At 49.9% G+C, this 12,978-nt stretch overlaps 1 long non-coding RNA gene across 2 annotated transcripts in view; it reads right to left on the bottom strand.

Annotated features, from left to right (window-relative positions):
• LOC102262758 overlaps window positions 1-12,978 on the bottom strand; it is a 17,503-nt gene that overhangs the window by 2,394 nt on the left and 2,131 nt on the right. Inside the window, exons 3-5 of one of the 2 annotated variants that reach the window (XR_313202.2) lie at window positions 11,248-11,521; window positions 8,219-8,306; window positions 5,787-5,953 (exon numbers count right to left, since the gene is read on the bottom strand). This is a non-coding gene — a long non-coding RNA (uncharacterized LOC102262758). Of the gene's footprint in view, window positions 1-5,786; window positions 5,954-6,067; window positions 6,241-8,218; window positions 8,307-11,247; window positions 11,522-12,978 lie in introns of those variants that run through there. The other variant, XR_001360852.1, reaches the window with a different exon arrangement.

A 12,978-nucleotide genomic window follows, 5' to 3' on the forward strand; every position in this document is an offset into this window, starting at 1 on the left:
TTATGGGGTGGGGCCACAACATTAGTAACAAGGAAACAGAATTTCTGGAGGATGAGGCCCAGAAATCAGGATTTTAAAAAGATTCCCAGGTGATTCCAATGTGCAGCCAAGGTTGAGAACCACTGGTCTAGATGAAAACAAACCTCCTAGTTGTCACAGGCTCCTCTCTCTCCCTTGCTTCCCACTCCCAGTGCCCAGCGTTGTGGGTGCTGCCCTCCCTACGTCTCTTACATCCGTCCCCCCTCTTCTCTCCCCCCCGCTGCTGCCTCCCTACTTAGCCTCCTAGCTGGCCTCCTGGTTTCCTGTCTGGCCTTGCCTCCTCCACAGTGTCACTGCCATCCACATTGCAGACGGATTCATCTTTATTCAGTGCCTGGGGTCCAGGAGGGGCTTAGGAAATAGTCCCCAAATTCTGAATTTTCTACCATCTTATTCAGAACCCTACAGGCACCCTGGACCCTACACATGAAGTCTGAGCTCTTTGGCCTGCCCTCTGAAGCCCGCCCTAATCTGACCCAGCCCACCTGTCATTGTCACCCCTCATGGATCTGCCGTTCCGGCCACACTGAGGGACAGCTTCTGGTGCTGCCCAGCTTCTTGTCCATTGTTCACGCTCCTCTCTCTCTACGTGCGATGCTCTGTCTCCCTAATGCCACCTGTTCTGCAAGCCCAAGCTCAGTGCCCCCTCCTCCTTGAAGCTGCTCCTGATCCTGTGCAGCCAGACACACAGTTTCCACGCTCTCCACCCACTTAGCCCTTATTTTGCTCTTTCTTGTGTAGAACTCACTGTCATTTAAGCACATGTCGTCCGAGATTGTGCACATTTTGAGAGTGACATCTGGGTCTTCATTCTACAGCGTATGTAAGGGGCACATCAGGATGTCTGGCACTAGCAGGCATTCAGGGAGTGCTGGCCTCATCTTTTGCATCGAGCTTTTCCCAAGATGACCCACTAAAATCTTGGCAGGACAACTGCTTTTCTTGAGAAACCCAGGGGTTTCACAACCGAGGCTCTCTGCTTACGTTAGGGCCAGTGGCATGAGGTAGCAGAACACATCAGACCTGAGTCTGTCATGTAGTACTTCAGTGATCTTAGAAAATTTGCTTAACTTCCTTATTTTCCTTCCAAGTAGAACAACTCTAATAAGATAGAAATTTATTGTCCTTTTATGTAATGACCCATTGGTGGGCAGATGGTTGAGGACAGGTAGGAAACTGTTCTTTGAAGCCAGCCAGAGACCCAGGTTCTTTTTGCCTCATTACTCTAATGCTGTGCAGGTGAACTAAAGCTTACTCACCAGCCCTAAGCCACATCTATTTCCAGTTCCTGGGAAGGTGGAGGAGAGAGGAAATAGCTCCCTTAGTAAGGGCTTCACCTCAAAATTGCACATATCACTTTAGTGCCAATCCTGTCAACTAGAACTTAGTCACATGACCACACCTAGCTGCAAGGGAGGCTTAGGAACTATTTACCAGATCTGAGTATCTGATTCTTCCATCATCCTATTAAGAAATATTTTGGAAGAATGAATATGGAGGGGACAAGTACCAGTTTTTTTGCCACATTACTTTACAAAGTTGTTGCAAAGTGTAAATGCAAAGATTGGCAAAGCACCCAAGATTATGTGCAGCAAAATCAATATTTGTTCCCTCATAATTTGTCTCACTATTTCCCACTTGCCTAGCAGCCTTCCACATAGCAAGCAAGTTCTCACTATATTTTTGATGACCGAATGCTTAAATGAATGGGCTCATTTTGCAGGCCCATCATTTCTAACTATATAAAGCCATTTGTAATTTGCTTATTTATTGCTGTTGGATGAAAGCTTGCTGCTCAAGTAGTGTACTGATTAATGGATAAAGAGCTTTCTGTCTACATCAACCATATGCCAAACTAGTAGAATTATCCTGAATACCTCTAAGCCTTAAAAATTCCCAAATGAGGAGGACTACGTTATTAAGGCTTTGTGGCTTAGTGTGAGATTGCTAAACTCCACTTTATGTGGGTGCCTGCTGTTTCTCTAGAGAGCAGATAGAAAGAAGTGATCCCCACCAGCCCCTCGCATTCTTTGGTTCGAGTGCTCAGGCTTGGCCTGTCTCCAGAAACTAGGATGGAGAAGTTGCGGGAAGCCAATTCTAGCATGTCATAATTTCAAGAGTTTCATCAAAAGGTTGATGGAACTTGGGGACTCAACAGGGTTGAGTCACATATGTAGTCACCTGTTGGGAATGGCTGATGGCATTTCCCCAAACCTGAAAAGGGATGATTGTTGGCTGCCAGACAGCTAAAGGGCATCTTAATCTACATGTTATTGCCTCCTACTGGCCAAACACCTGCCATAGTCTAATTCCCCCATTCTGACAATGCTTGTGTATACCCTTTGAAGTGTATATCTCTGCCTTGCCTCAGGACAAGTTGTGTTAATAAAAACCATGGGGCACTGAGGCAAGGAGACCTTAGACCTAAGACCTTAGATCAGGGGTGGGCAAACTTTTTGACTCGAGGGCCACAATGGGTTGTTAAACTGGACCGGAGGGCCGGAACAAAAGCATGGATGGAGTGTTTGTGTGAACTAATATAAATTCAAAGTAAACATCATTACATTTTTTTAGTTTTATTCATTTCAAATGGGCCGTATCCGGCCCGCGGGCCGTAGTTTGCCCACGGCTGCCTTAGATCTTAGACTTTAGAAACTTAGATCTTTGTTTCCTTTAAGCTAAGCTCCTCTGACCCCCAAATGCCTTTCAAAATTATATTTTGTCTCTGGACTCTTTATTAATCCATGCACAGCCTTCTCCAGATTGCTGAACCCTTCTTAATGCTGGAACAAGAACCCCGGCAGAAGCGGACGGGCAGAAGGTCCTAGGATAGTGGTCGGCAAACTCATTAGTCAACAGAGCCAAATATCAACAGTACTTCTTCAGAATAGACTCGCCCAGGCCGAAAACCGACTTCTGCGCATGGGCCACGAAGTTTCAACTGTACGCGCGCCCGCAAGTGGTATTTTGTGGAAGAGGCACACTCAAGGGACCAAAGAGCCGCATGTGGCTCGTGAGCCGCAGTTTGCCGACCACGGTCCTAGGAGAAGCTGAGCAGGACTGTGGAGTGCTCCCGCTGAAGGTCACGGCAGCCTGTGAATCCTGGGAAAAGCACACGGACAAAGGTCTGCGCCAGATGGGAAGTGGGAAGCTCACCTGGCAGGAATAACCCTGGAGATCAGCTGCGGTGAGTTTGAGCTGTTGCTTTAGTCAGGGGAGTCCCAGACTCCTTTGCAGGAATGTGCTTAAGCAGTGACTCAGCAAATGACAGAATGCCCGGGAATTGTCATTAAAAGCAACCCCCAGGGCTCTGGAACACTGAGCGGACTGGCCTAAATAGAAAAGCAGCTTCTGGATGTCTAGAGGGAAGCAACTACTGTTTCACTAGACACATGGTCCAGAGGAAGCGCTGGAAACCTGCACCCCCCACCCTGGCGAAAACCCTGAGAATCAGGGCAGCCTCCCCTGGGGGCCCGAGTCAGGGGCCCATTAGGGGTGGCCAGCCAATCTGGTGCTAACAGTCCAGATTCCCAGGACTTCCTCTCTCTCTCCTCCTCCTCTGCATTATCTCCTCACTGGGGACAACTTCCCACTCCCTCCTCGAGTCCTTCCAAGTTGCTGAGTTAATCTCTTCTCTTGAAACCTCAGAGTTTGTATACTGAAATATTTCCTGAAATTGGATGCTCTGTAATCATATGTGTGTGCGCACATATATGTGTCTGTTTAGGGCAGCCGTGGGCAAACTACGGCCCGCGGGCTGGATCCGGCCCGTTTGAAATGAATAAAACTAAAAAAAGAAAAAAGACCGTACCCTTTTATGTAATGATGTTTACTTTGAATTTATATTAGTTCACACAAACACTCCATCCATGCTTTTGTTCTGGCCCTCCGGTCCAGTTTAAGAACCCATTGTGGCCCTCGAGTCAAAAAGTTTGCCCACCCCTGGTTTAGGGATTTCTCGAAACATTTATTTACTCAAATAATGTTTTTGGGTGCGTTCTATGCCAAGGCATTGTGATACCAAGACCCAGCAGTAAATAAAACAGACTATGTACCTACCTTGATGAGCAAAGAAATATTACATGGTGTGTGGGTGTCTATATATACACTGTGTGTACACACACACACACACACTGACTGTCACATAGTGAGTACCCAATAATTAGATGCCCAATAAAAATGAGAGCTAATGTGTATTGAGTACTCATATGTGCCAAGTGCTCTTTAATAACCCTAAAAGATAAGAACTATTATCCTCATTTACAGATGGAAAACTGAGGCACAGAGAAAGAACACAGGTAAAAATTAATAATGTGAGATTTAAGCCCCAACATTGTCTCCAAAGCCTGAATCCTTTTTCTTCCTCTTGAAAATGGGCTGTCTTTACTCAAAGGCAGACTGTAGATACTCTAAATCTGCCCGTACTACTCTAAAAAGAGCAAGCTTCAGGGGAAAATCCGGGGAGAGAGAACGTGGAGTTGGGTGGGGACAGTACTGAGAGACTGTTTGTTTGACTGTGGGCCTGCGATGTGATTCTCCTCTTCCAGTTTTGCTTGTCTCAGACAGCGATGCTTCTGAGTGCGTCGGAACACCTACTGTAAGGGAACAGCAAACTCCGTCCCGGAGGTCTTCCCTGTAGGCCTAAGTCCAAAGCCAAGGTCTTAATATGATCCCACTCGCTATTGGTCTGAAATCACTGAAAACCACGTTCAGAAACTGACACTTCAGGCGATTGCATTTATGAACTCACTAGTTTCGTACATGATCAGGGAAAAATGGGATCCTGGCAGAGGAAGCTGTGACATACAGGAGGAACTGTAGAGGGACTGGTGTACCCCAGCCTTCAAGACTCTCTGGAACATTCCTCACTGCAACCCACTCCCACCCACTGGAGGAACCCAACCATCCACTCTCCTGGGCTCCCCGCTAGCAAGGCCCACTCGATGGCAAGCGTTTGAACTCCCTGTGGTCTGGAGGGGGTTATGTGGGATTAATGTAGAGAAGAGAGAAGTCTACACAAGAACTGGCTGAGGATTACTGCGAAGATGAGAGAAATCCTGCTGGTGTAGACTTTGAGGATGGGGTGTGTTATTACTGGCTTTGTTTGTTAGTCTGATGAATATCAGATGGGATCTCAATCTGACTAGAGAAGGAATGGAGAACATGGCTCCGTGGCATCCCCTTGGACGCAGTAGCTAACGTAACTTTGCTCAGAGCCCTTGGCATTTGTGGTTGTATGTGGGCATGTCAGATCATGCTGGGCAGCAGGACATATGGGTTGAAGTGAACTCTGTGTGTGTGTTCTATGCTAAGCAACTAAGGGGGAGAATGTAATGGACACCACGTGGAGCAGTTGCCTAAGTCATAACAGCGCCCCCTTCTCTGAGTACAGCCCCTAAAACTCAGGGTGGGCCATGACGTCTTTGTCTCTATCACCCACCAACACGCTCCACCAGCACCAGTAGCTGCATGCGGTGGTGTGCCAAAGGCTGGGCAAGGGGAGAAACCTTCCTGGGTGCCAGCAATGAGGAAGTCGGTACAGAATTTAAAAGCAATAATATAACTAACCAGAAGTCAATGTGCTTTTTATTACCACCATGTGCTGGCAATGCTAAACAACGTCCACGATAAAGAGCCCCTTCCTGAAAAAAATCCTTTGTTGGCCTAAGTTCTAAACAACTGCCACACTGCTGCTGTGTTTTAATCATATGTATCTAGCTTCCAATTAGCACATTTTTATTACTTACCGTTAGAGCTCCCATTCTACATGAAAGCTAACTGCAGAACTCCCGCTTGCTCCGTCACGCAGTACGCAGACTCAGCCACACAGCTTGCTTCCAGGACGTCCTCAACAGTTGGGAATCATTCACGCCCACTTTATGTGCCCAGCTCTGTAGTGCTACCAACTCCTTACCTAGACTCGAAAGAAGCAATAATAGCACAGTGATTACCAACATGAAGAAACAGAACTTGAATTACTTTAATTCTGTCCTGTCGTGAAAGCCAAGAGGAAAGATGTTGGGCTTACGAGATAGGAGAAATCCAAGGGGCCATGTTTGAATGGCTTGATCCTGACCACCAAGAACGGGATGCCTGATATAAAGCAATGAATGGGTCAAATAGCGTTAATGTTTGCTATTATTCAGACATTTCCTCTGATTTCTGTAAAACAAGAACTTTGGGAGATTTAACGAAAAATGATTAAGATGTTAATGACATTTCTATTTTACTAGAGAATTTTCAACTGTGTCAAATTTGAAAGCTCCTGGAATTAATACCTAAGACACGAATAGTATTGCAATTCTTTGAATTTATTGTGAAATGGGAGTTTTGGGAATCTTTGCTCAATTTATCCTTATTTTGTGTATTACTTCATATGAAATAAAAATTTTAAATTAAAATTAATAAAAACTGTTGTTTGGTCAACCACGAGCAAAGATAGATGGATCTATCTTATACTGCCTGTTGAACATGAATATGCAAATATTAATTTTTGACAAAATAACTTACAAGTATACGAAAGTTGCAACTGAAAACAAATACTGAAATATTATTACTCATCACTGGTGACAGACCAATATGCAAGTACTAATTTATTTTCCTTTTTTCCAAAAAGCACAGTAATGTAATAAAGAGTACTATTTCATTACCTTTTTTCTTTTATTATACTGCAGTAGGTATTTTCGTTTGCATCTTGCTTTTAAAATTACATTTTATTAGCATGAATTCACGTACAAAGCTCAATAATAAACCTTTTTCACTGTGCTTCTTTTATGCTATTACTATTACTAGCTGTATTTCATGATTATTACTGAAGATATCTTTGTTGAGGAGGATGTTAAAAATGATCCACTCCACCCTGGCCTGGTGTGCTCAGTGGGTAGAGTGTTGGCCCTCACGCAGAAGGGTCTTGGGTACGGGTTCAATTTCTTGCCAAGGGCACAGAACTGAGTTGCAGGGTCAGTCCCCCCCCAGCTCCCCCTCCCCATTTGGGTAACTGTGGGAGGCAACCAGTTCATGTCTCTCTCTCTCACATTGATGTTTCTCTCTCTCTCTCTCTCTCTCTCTCTCACACAAAAAAAAACTCTCCCCCCCCCCCCCCCCTCCCTCACTCCCTTCCATTCTCTCTAAAAATCAATGGAAAAAATATCCTCAGGTGAGGCGTAACAAAAATAAATAAAAAGATCTACTCCAAGTATCTACTATGCCAGGTAAGTCACTGACGGGTTGATCTGAGGCACATACCTGACCCGACGGGGACCAGTCGTCCTGCAATGTGACCTGGGGGCTGAGGGACATGGGGGTTAGAGACATGGACGCTGAGCTGGGTTATGAACCACAGCAGAGTCCAAGTGCATGAACTGCTCTGGAGTTCAAGAGCTGTCCTGCTCTGCCCTTCCCACAGCTTCCCTGGATCATGTGAGAGGCCCGGAATCATTCCAGTAAACCTCCCGTGCACCTTAGAGGCAGGCTCAGCGTCTACACCTGGGACAACTGTCTTCATTACTGACCCTTCCGGGCTGGGGACCCAAACCAAGGTCCTTCTGCCCAGGGCCCTCGGCGCCAACAGAATGAGACAATTCGCTAAAGCAGAGCAGAAGGGAGACGCTGGCCCAGGAGTGGAGACAGGGGAGCTCGCGCGCTAGGGGCACCTTCTCCGGCCCGGACTGGAGCGATCACATTCTTTGGGGCCCTTCTGCACAGGAGGCCCCATGACCTTCTTGGGCTGTGCGCTCCGCACCTGGGGCTTTGCGCCCCGCCCTCTTGGTTCGCAGTGGGGGACCCTTTGCAGTTCCTGTAAGCAGGCACAGCTCCTGACGCAGGTAGGCATTGAGAAATAATGGGATCTTTTGGATAATAGCCCGGTGACATTTTTACACAAGGCAGGGCCAGAGGCAGAGGAGGAAAGGAAAGATGGGAAAGCCACTGCCAGCCAGGATGTGAAACATCCTCCCCGCCCCCTTTTCCCTGCTCACTCTGCTCCCAGTTATAGGTCTCATCCTCAGAGTGGGGTTCAGGGGACTGGCCCTGCCAGAGGATCCCACAGACCTCCCTGCAGCTCCAGGCTGGGTTGCCTCTATCCCTCTGCCTCCCCCAACCCCCCTCAAGGCTTGCCTATCCCAGAGAAGGGGTTCCTCTGCTGTGTGTGGGGTCCGAGGGGAGGAGAAGGGAACCACACCTTTCTGTGGGACATCTCCTGTAATTCCGACAGTCACCACTCGAGGCAGGGATGGTCAGCCTCCTTATTCCTCCTGCTTCTCTTGTGCCTGAAAAAGAAAAAAAAAAAAAAAAGCAGCAGCCTTGGCAGTCGTGGGTCCCTCCCCCTCCCCCACACCCTCCTCTGGGGCCTTGTTTTCTACACCAGAACAGCACGGACCGGAAGCCAGCTACTGCTGCTCCCCAAATACAAGACGCCAGGGAAAGGCTCTATTTTCATACCAAACCTGGTTTCCTGGTGGGCACACAAATTGTTGCCTGTTAAAATAGCAACTCGGGCAGAAATGTCTCCATCTGCTTAGATGTGCATCCCATCAGGAGCTGGCCTTGCAGTCAAACCACTGATGTTTCTAATGAGCTGGAAACAGAGCTCCCTTCACGGCTCCCAGCCTTTGGCCCAGGATCATCAGCTCAACCAGAAACACGGGGCCTTTGGCTGTGTCCACCCTGCCCTCTCCATCACTCTTTCTCGCTCTTTTCCAGCCCGCAGTCCAGGACTACTGCTCTTCCGCCTGCACACGGGCCCTCATTAGTAGTAATAGATGGCACCGGTCAAGCCCAGGCCAGGGGGCATGATGCCCGGCCCTCCCTCAAGAAGAGGAGATAGACACAACACTCAGGCTATTTCTTTGGGGCTGTCCATGCTCCTATCCACAGCCCACCGCCCTTGCCTTTTTCCAATCAAGATCAGAACCACTGACCGGTTTCCACAGTCTCTGTCCACAGAAGCGAATAGCAGTGTCACAAACTCAAAGGCCTCAGGGGACCAGACAGGTCGTAATAAAAATAGCCGACCCCGAGCTCCACTTGGCTCTCGCTCACCTTCCTGGAGTCTTGTGGAGGCCTCTTCTCAGCGGGGTCTCCCTGACTAGCCTTTTCGAATTGCAACCCCAGCGTTCTCCACCCCATTCCCTGATGTATCTTCCTCCATAGCATTTGCCATGATGTTTACTATATAATCCACTTAAAGAAATCCTCACCTGAGGATATGTTTCCACTGGTTTTTAGAGAGAGAGAGAGAGAGAGAAACATCATTGTGAGAGAGAAACTTGGATCGGATGCCTCCTCTGTGTGCTCTGACTGGGGATTGAACCCACAACCTTTTGTTGCACAGAACAATGCTCCAACCAACAAAGCCTCTTGGCCAGGGCTATAATCTACTTTTTCATTTTCTGTCCCCCGCTCTGCCCCCATGTGGGTGCTGTAAGGGCAAAGATTTGTCTGTTTTGTTCCCTGATGTATCCCCCATACTACTGGCCATAGTACATGCCCAGTCAATACTCACTGTATAACCCAAGGCCAGGCACTGTACCAAACACTTAGATGTATTAAGGCAGTCATCCTCACAACTCACCTATGAGATAGTTGTTATTATTTCCACTTTGCAGGTGAAAAGGCGGGAGGACAGAGAGGTGAGGGGTGGACCCTGGACTCAGACACAGGTGGTGTGGCCATGCTCCCAGCCACTTGCCTGCTCCTAACACACTCTGTGCAACATGGGAGGGGCCAGTGGGAACCGGGACAACTGGAAAAGGCTTATCCCGCCTGAAAGCATTTCATTTAAAAAAAAAATTGTGTTCTGAACCAAAAAAAAAAAATAACCCGTTGACCTTAGTTAGCCCTCAGGCCACCAGTCAGATGAGGATGGCCCTAAAGTAGAATTGTAGACAAAAATAGACTTTTATCAAGTGGGGAGGGACCAGAGGTTTACGGTAAAGAGATTACCCAACCAAACCGTGGTGCTGGAGAGTCCACAGGTGTGTTTTCCTTGGCTGTTTGCCCTCCGAGTGGGGTCTGTGCAAGGGACGCTCAGGGGGAGCTGTTTGAGCAGCAATCTCCTTGCGGCCCGGCAGACCCCCCCTAGGAGAGCCAACCCCAGGGGCCACCCCAATGACAGGTGCAACTGATTGTCGCAGTTGGTCTCCTGGGACGGAGCAGCCTCACAGAGAACCAAGCCGCGAGCCACACACACGTGCATTATCTTGGCATCTTCCATGGCCCCGAGGCACCTTCCTCTGGGTCCTCCTGGCCATCCCCAAATTATCAGTTTCGTTAGCAGGTGGGCAGTGTGGCTAAGACACCAAGACGCCTCAGCTTGCACAGACCCCCAGCCATCTCACACTCGGCGTCCAGCTCAGGGGGGCCAGGGCCCCAAAGCCTCCAGAAACGCCTTCAAGCAATAATGCTTGGAGGCCACAAATATGGACGGGAGGAAAAATGAAGAGAAACCATTCTCTTTTGTGAGGCAGCTGTGGCCACATAATAACCAGCCCAGTCTCTCCATGCAACTAAGACGGGCTAGAAGTCACCAATTCCTTCAACACGCGCTCCGTGACCACTGGCCGAGCCCCTCGAGGGGCAGTAATGTGCTAGACCCGTGGTCGGCAAACTGTGGCTCGCGAGCCACATGCAGCTCTTTGGCCCCTTGAGTGTGGCTCTTCCACAAAATACATGCGGGCATGCGTACAGTGTGATTGAAACTTCATGGCCCATGCGCTGAAGTCGGTTTTCGGCCGAGCAAGTCTATTTTGAAGAAGTACTGTTGATATTTGGCTCTGTTGACCAATGAGTTTGCCGACCACTGTCAGCCAGACGATGGTATAGACAGGCACGAGACAGGTCTAAGCAATGCATCAGATGTGCGGGCAGAAGAGGCACCACACCCGTCTGGGATATGTTGGTTTTGGGGGCACAAAAAAGCAAACCAGAGCCTCGTAGGGCAGGGTTGTGTTGGGGGAAAAGATTCCCGGGTGGGATGCAGGTGGGCAAGTTACGAGGAGGATTCCTCGCGGACAGACGGGAAGGGCCGCGGGACTGTCAGTGCCCAGCCCTGGGGCGGGTTGCCCCACGGTGCCCAGAGTGCCCAGGAGCCCACACGCACTTGGGCAGAGCCCCGTTCTCCATTCACGTGGGCTGGGGTGGAGGGAGCCCTGCGTGGGGCAAACGCAAGTCGCCTCCACCGTGGACGCCACGTTATCCCACAGGACTCACCTCTGGCCTCTGCGTCTCACGGAGCCTGAGCATCTGTGAGTAGATGCTGCCAGCTTCTCAGTGAGGGGATGCTGCCAGCTTCTCTGTGAGGGGATGCTGCCAGCTTCTCCGTGAGTGGATGCTGCCAGCTTCTCCGTGCCCACGATCTGGCGTAGGCCCTAAAGTCGCTCTGCCACTTCCTGGCTGTGTGGGCCGCACACAGTTTAGTGACTCTTCTGGAGTCTCGGTCTCCTTGTCAGCAGGATGGCGGCATGGCGTCTAACTTGGAGAATTACTGGGAGAATGAGATGGGAACAGGCGATTAGAGAACAACATATATTGTGTTAATGCAGAGAATCCAATAGGGTTATCTCTTCGGAAAGTGCCTTGCAAACTGTGAAGGCCAGTGCAAGTTCGTCAGGATGATATCTGTTAAATGAAAGCTCCACGAGAGCAGGGGGTTTTGTCTGTTTTGTCCACAGTTGTGCCTCCGGAGCCTAGGACAGTGCCTGGCATACAGCAGGCACCCAGTAACACTTGTGGCAAAAGTGAATGAACGCTGGCCCAGAAGGAGGGACACCCGCTGAGAACTCAGCAGGCGGAGGCGAGCTCCTTCACTTGGCTAGGACTGGAAGCTGCAGGTCCACACGGGGCAGCCCCCCAACCCCCTGCCAGTCGGCCAGCTCATGGGGTGGGGGTGCACCCCTGCCTGCCTCTCTGGGGCTCAGTCTCAACCCCTAGACCTAACCCTTCTGGACCCTCTCTAGCTCAGCTGTGGGCTGGGTGGCACGTGCGTGCCCCTTCCTGCTCCATCCCAGCCACCACCTCCGGGATCGGAGGGTGTCAGGAGCATGAAAGAACCAGTCTTGGACGCTGGGGCTGAGACATGGGCAGAGAGCACTGGGTTCCCTCCACATGTCTACGCCGGAGCCTGAAATAGCTGTGAGGCTAAAAAGGATCTCAGAATAGCTTTCGGCTCCACCACAATTCCAGGCTGGGGCACAGGAGGGCCAACTAGGCAGCTCTCGGCGTGGGAAAGTCCTTGGGGAAGAAAAATGAAAATTATGTTATAAAAACCCAGGCTTGTCCTTGTTCGGGGAAGAGCGACAGCGTCTTCAGTGGCTCCAACGGTCCAGCCAATGGATGGTGAGCAGCGTGGCGAGGTCGTGGAGCCAGCAGCGAGGCCTTAGCTGTGGCTGCTGAGCCCTGGAGAGCCCTGAGGCGGGAGCTTCCCGGAGGCCAGGAGGCTTTGAGAAGTATCCCCTCATCAGATGTGACCGCCCCAGCAGGGGCCTTCCACCACAGAGCCACGTGTGCCCGGCGCTGGGCCATGCACCTCAAAGACGTTATCCTACTGAGTTCTCGCCACACGTCTGAGCAAAAGGCACGATGGTTCCCATTGCACAGGTGAGAGAGCTGAGGCTCATGGGTGGTAAGAATTTGGCTTAATAAGTCATGGAACTGGGATTTGAATGCTGGTTTGTGTGATTCCAAAGTGCATTTTAGCTGGGGCTGGGCCAATGGAAAGGATCCGGCCTCTGACTGGGGCCAGGGTAGGGAGGGGGCACTGCTCCAGCCCTCAGGTGGTTCAGAACTGTCTCTGGGACGGCGGACTGCACCACCATCGCCCGCACCAATGCTGCAACGCGGACAGGACGGCTGGAAAACCTGAGTTCTCCCGTGCCTTCTGGTCCAGACCCTGTTCCTGGGCAGGCACCCCTCTCTTGCATCCTTGAGAGGTGGGATGGGCGG

The sequence above is a fragment of the Myotis brandtii genome, unplaced genomic scaffold, assembly GCF_000412655.1.
Source record: "Myotis brandtii unplaced genomic scaffold, ASM41265v1 scaffold131, whole genome shotgun sequence".
NCBI lineage: Eukaryota > Metazoa > Chordata > Mammalia > Chiroptera > Vespertilionidae > Myotis > Myotis brandtii.